Here is a 6,009-nt window from a genome sequence, read left to right as displayed (position 1 = left end):
CTTGGAGAAGGACATCATGCTTGGGAGGGTGGAGGAACAGCGCAGGAGGGGAAGGCCCTCTATGAGGTGGATTGATTCAGTGACTGGGATAATCAGGATGGGAGTGTCAGAGACAGTACAATTGGCACAGGACAGAGCAGAGTTTAGGGCTGTTGTACATAGGGTTGCTATGAGTTGCAAGCGACTCAACGGCACTTAACAGCAACAACAATCTTAATTAAAGGCCCCCTTTGCCTGCAAGGGGATAAACATCTTTGAGAGCTTATATTCTTCCCATGGCAGAAGACCAATAGTTGGAAAAGTAACTGAAGTCAGAAGTGTCATTAGTACTCACAGTTGTGATAAAGGTTGTCTATAGTTCTTTATCAATACCAACATAGAGAGAACTCTGTGGGCCTTGTGGATAGAAAGCTATGCTACCAAGCCAAAGGTGGGTGATTTTTATCTGTGGCCCTCAGGCCTGGTTTTAATTGTTTTTGGTCAAACATGTTTCCAAGTGGAATAGCATTGGTCTGTCCAGTTGCTGTACAGAGGTAACTCAGGTTGCTGTCAAGCTGAACACTGTGATGCTGATGTGTCAAATGCAATAATGATTACCCATGGTGGCCAGTGTTTTGTGAAGCTCTGCGATTAAAACAAGCTTGGAAGCAGGAGTGGCATCCACTTCTGAAATAGCTTGCCTCTGGAAACTCTTATGAACTTGGAGAAATGATGAAGTTATACAAGTGTTAAGGTCTTTCGTTCTTAGGGTTGCTGTGAGAAATCTACGACTCAGTGGCACTTAACAACAACAACAACAACATAGTTCTTTAAGTCAGCATTGTGTTTATCACTGAGTAGTGCCAAGAAAGAAGTCTGCTCATTTTCATTAATTAAAACCTTTTACTGTCAAGTTGATTCTGATCCAGGGGTTCACCATATCTTACAAAGTAGAATTGCTATTTAGGATTTTCTATATTATAGTCTTTATTTTCCCTCCCAGAGAGTCCACAGACATTTTAAATTGATTTTATGTGGCTTAGCGGTAATGAATTGAGCTGCCAACCCAATGGTACTAGGTTCAGATTCACCAGCTCCTTCCCGGGAAAAGATGGACAGTCACCTCCCTTGTGCTTAACTGCCTCTGAAAACTGCTGAAGGGTCAGCTATGAGTCAGTTCTGACTCAGCAGTACATAACACAAACATGTTGGGTGTGTTTTGTTTGTTTGGTTTTTTGGGGGGGAGCATATTGCTGCTTAGCTTACTTATTTAAGGCCAGCTAGAGCAGGGTTTAGGGTCGCTATGAGTCGCAAACGACTCGATGGCATGTAACAACAACAACAACAATCTTTGAAGAATCTGCTGTCCTTGACTCTTAACTGTTTCTTTTCATGGACTGTGTTGGTGTTTTCTTCTACTTATTTTCAACTAAGTATAAATGGAAGGTTCTTTATCAGTATTATTTCTCATTTTATTCTCTCTCTGCTTCATATAGTCCTGTGCAGTCCTGGTGGTGTGGCCTTTGAGGTAGCAGTTCATCTCCCTGTGTACTAGCCCAACAAAGCCATTTTGTTTCAGATATCTAAATTTTTAGCAGCTTTGCTTAATTATAATTAGTCCACAGGGGGATCAGCTATCATTCGGTTTTAATTAAAAGACAGTGCATTTGAGAGGTCAGTGATGATTTAGATAGATGCTGTAGGCTTTTGTTCTTACTTGTTATATTCAAAGGAACAGAAATGCACTCTGACCAGATCAAGAAGTTATTTGCTACCATCAAGTCAGAACTGCCTCATAGCTGACCCTGCAGAAGGTTTTCCGAGGTAGTAAAGTACACAGGAGGAGATTGTCTTTCCTGGGCATCAGCTGGTGAATTTGAACAGTGTGCCTTTGGGTTGATAGCACAGCTCCTAACAAGTCCAGAACTCTCTGGATTAAGAGTAATGAGTTACAGTAAAATGTAAAGAGATGTCATGCAAGAAACCAGGGAAATTTGTGTAAACAAATCTTGTAAAGTGATATTTTTTTAAAATTAATTTTAATGAAAATTTATAGAGACTTTGGATTTCCATTAATTCATTGTTGTACTTCTTCCCCTGCCCACCCCTCCCCCCAGTACATCCCCCTCTCTGAAAAGCAAAAGAAAAGTTCCCCCATTGTTCTACAATTCCTCCCCCCAGGTCCTCTCCACCATGCAGCCTTTGCTCTGGACTCCCATCATGACAATAATACCCAATCACATATCCCTTTTAAACAGTTCTCTCCCTCATCTGTTTCAATGCAGCATACATTATTTATCCCATCTTTCTCAGTCTCCCCCCAATCCCAATGTCAGTCCTGTTTTACAATAGTGGCACTATGCAGTATTTGCCCCTTTGTGACTGAGATATTTCACTCAATGTCCTCCAGGGTCACCCATTTTGAATACTATTGCATGAGTTCCCTGTTTTTCAATGCAGTGTAGTATTCCATTGTGTGAATATACCACAGCTTCTCTACCCATTCATTTGTTGATGGGTATTTGGGTTGTGTCCACCTCTTTGCTATTGTGAACAAAGGCTCAACATGAACATTGATGTACATATATCTGCTTGGGTGGCAATTATGGTTTCTTTGGTGTATATTCCCAGAAGTGGAATTGCTGGGTCAAAATGGTATTTCTATTTGCAACTTTTTGAGAAAGTGCCATACTGCCCTCCATAGTGGTTGCACAATTTTACACTCCCACCAACAATGAATAAGGGTTCCAGTTTCTCCACAACCTCTCCAGCATTTGTTGCTTGCTGTTCTGTTAAATTTTGCTAGTCTTACTGGGGTGAGATGATATCTCATAGTTGTTTTGATTTGCATCTCTCTTAGAGCTAGGGATTTGGAACATTTCTTCATGTGCTAGTTGGCCATCTGAATGTCTTCTTTGGTGAAGTGTCTGTTCATATCCTGTGCCCATTTTTCAATTGGATTGTTTTCCTTTATCTTGTTGTGGTGCTCAAATATTTTATAAATTCTAGATATAAGTCCCTTATCTGACATGTCATTACCAAATACTTTTTCCCAGTCTGTGGTTTCCCTTTTTTTACCCTGTTGGAGAAGTTTTTGGATGTGCATGGTGATTTGATTCTTAAAAGGTCCCATTCCTCTATCTTCTCCTGGTTGTAGATGGAAACTGATTATTTTTGAGTGTTTGTTTATTTTTTTTGTGGCTTCTCTTTACATCATTGAACTATTTTAGAACTTGTCTTTTTAAAAAACACTGTTTCTGTTACTTTTTAGCCTTTTATCACTTAATTCAGAGTATGATTTCTGCGTGTACTGTGTACATGATAGGTTCAGAGATCCGCACATGTCACAGGCTTGTTATGTGTGTGGATCTGAGCAGTCTGTATTCTTAGTAGTTTTTCATCTACTTTTAGTTGAGTTTTAGGGAAGACAGGTGTTAAAATCTCCCATTATGACAATAGATTTTTCTTGTAATTCTGTCAGATATCCCCTGCTGCAATAAACTGGAGGCTAATTTATGAGGTCCATGTGGGTTGATTATTGATTTATCTTTCTGGTGATTTCTCTATTTATTAAACTCTGCTTTCACTTCAAAAGAGTATTGGTATTCAAGTGGTTTGTCTTATATTAATTTCAAATATTAGCTTTTGGTTCTTATTTGTCTAATATATACAATTTCCTATCAGGTTTTCACCCCTCCTCTTTTTTTGCATGAAGATTAGTTTTATTTTTAGGAAGTAAAACTTTATAGATACAGTTGAAGCACTTTATATACCCTTTCTGTTCTTTACCCCCACATGAAAGGTAACCAGAATTAGTGTTTGTAATTCTTTTGAATGGTCCAGAGAGAAAGTATGTGACTGTGTGTGTGCATGTGTGTGTTTGAGACATCTGTGAAGTATACTAACTTTGATTTAGGTCTTTTTTTCAAGTTTATATAAATGTAATATATTACTCTACTTGCTCTGAAACTATTCATCATTTTGAGGGAGTTATTCATATTAATCTATGTTGTTGTTGTTGTTATGTGCCGTCAAGTCGCCTGTGACTCATAGCGAACTTGTGTCCAACAGCCCTAAATCCTGCTCTAGCCCTTACCAATCTTATTGTCTCTGACACACCTATCCCCATTACTGCAGTGACTGCGGTAGACCCTCATAGAGGGTCTTTCTCTCCTGCACTGTCCCTCCACCCTCCCAAGCATGATGTCCTTCTCCAAGGACCGGTCTCTCCTCACAACATGTCCAAAGTATGTTAGAGGGAACCTCAGAATCCTCAGAATATTCAACATTCTTCTCCAGCACCACAGCTCAAAGGCACCAATTCTCCTTCTGTCATCCCTAGTCATTGTCCAGCTCTCTGATGCCTCGCAAGCATTGTGAAGACGATGGCCCGGATCAGGTGCACCCTAGTCTTTAGACTGATGTTGTTGCTCTTCAGTACTCTGCAGAGATCTCTGAAAGCCATATTTCCCAATGCAATTCGTCTCCTGTGTTCCTGGCTGCTGGTAACAAGAGTGTTGATTGTGGAGCCAACCAAACTAAAACTGTTGACAATCTTGACCTCTTCAGCATCCATAATAATGCTGCTGACTGGTCCAGTGATGAGAATCTTTCTTTCCTTGATGCTGAACTTCCATCCATATTGAAGGTTGCAATCCTTGATCTTCTGCAGCAAGCGCTTCAGGGCCTCCGCAGTTTCAGCAAACAGGGTTGTATCATCTGCATAACACAGGTTGTTAATGAATCTTTCTCCAATCCTGATGACACATTCCTCCTCATACAGCCCAGCCTCCTGGATGATCTGCTCTGCATATAAATTGAAAAGGTATGGAGACAGAATACATCCCTGGTGTATATCCTTCCCGATTTTTAACCATGCAGTATCTCCTTGCTCTGTTCTGATGAATGTCTCCTGATCCAAGTACAGGTTTTGCATAAGCACAATCAGATGTTCTGGGATTCCCATTCTTTTCTGAGTCAGCCATATTTTGTTGTGATCCACAAAGTCCAATGCCTTTGCATAGTCAATGAAACACCGATGGACATTCCTCTGGTACTCTCTGCTATCAGCCACGATTCATCCAACATTAACTATAATACCCCTACTACCACAGCCTCTTCTAAACCCAGCTTGCATATATGGCATTCCTCTGTTGACATGTTACTCCAGTCAGTTTTGGATAATTTTCAACAGAATATTGCTTGAATGTGATACTAACAATATTATTCAATAATTTCCACACTGTCAGGTCACCTTTCTTTGGAATGGGAACAAATATAGATCTCTTCCAGTCAGCTGGCCAGGTGATTGTCCTCCAGATTTCTTGGCACAAGTTAGTGAGTATGTCCAGGGCAGCATCTGTGTGTTTAAATATGTCAGTTGGTATGCCAGAAGACTGAAACTATCAATGTTTCATCTGACTTGGATTCACAATCAACACAATTAGCAATAAAAACAAACCACCAGAGCTCCCTATATAAGGAAGATGAAGCTTTATCAAATTCTCCAAAAGAAAAAGAGAACCTACAGACTGGAGAAAAATATTTGGCAATGACACATCTGACACAAGACTCACTACTAAAAGTTACAGAAAATTTCAACCCTCAACAAGTAAAAGATAACCAACCCAATTAAATAGAGGATATGAACAGATACTTCACCAAAGATGTTCTGATGGTCAACAAATACATGAAGAAATGCTCAAAATCACTGCCTGTTACAAAGATGTATGTCAAGCTAACAATGAGGTACCATCTCACTCCAACTAAAACAGCATGTTCATTAAGAATGCTGGTGAAGGTGTGGAGGGATTAGAACTCTCATACACTGGTGGTGGGAATGTAAAATGATGCAACTACTATGGAAACTGGTTAGTATTTCCTTAGGAAGTTTCCTTAGGAACAGAAATATCATTTGATCCAGCAATTCCACTACTAGGTACACATTTCAAAGATTCAAGAACCACAACACATACTGATATAGGCACACTACATTTATGGCACCATTATTTACAAAAGCAAAGAGCTGAA

The sequence above is a fragment of the Elephantulus edwardii genome, unplaced genomic scaffold (assembly GCF_000299155.1).
Source record: "Elephantulus edwardii isolate Elephantulus edwardi_28Jun2011 unplaced genomic scaffold, EleEdw1.0 scaffold00292, whole genome shotgun sequence".
Taxonomy (NCBI): Eukaryota; Metazoa; Chordata; class Mammalia; order Macroscelidea; family Macroscelididae; genus Elephantulus; species Elephantulus edwardii.
The sequence above is the reverse complement of the archived record's forward strand: the minus strand, read 5'-3'. Positions refer to the sequence as shown.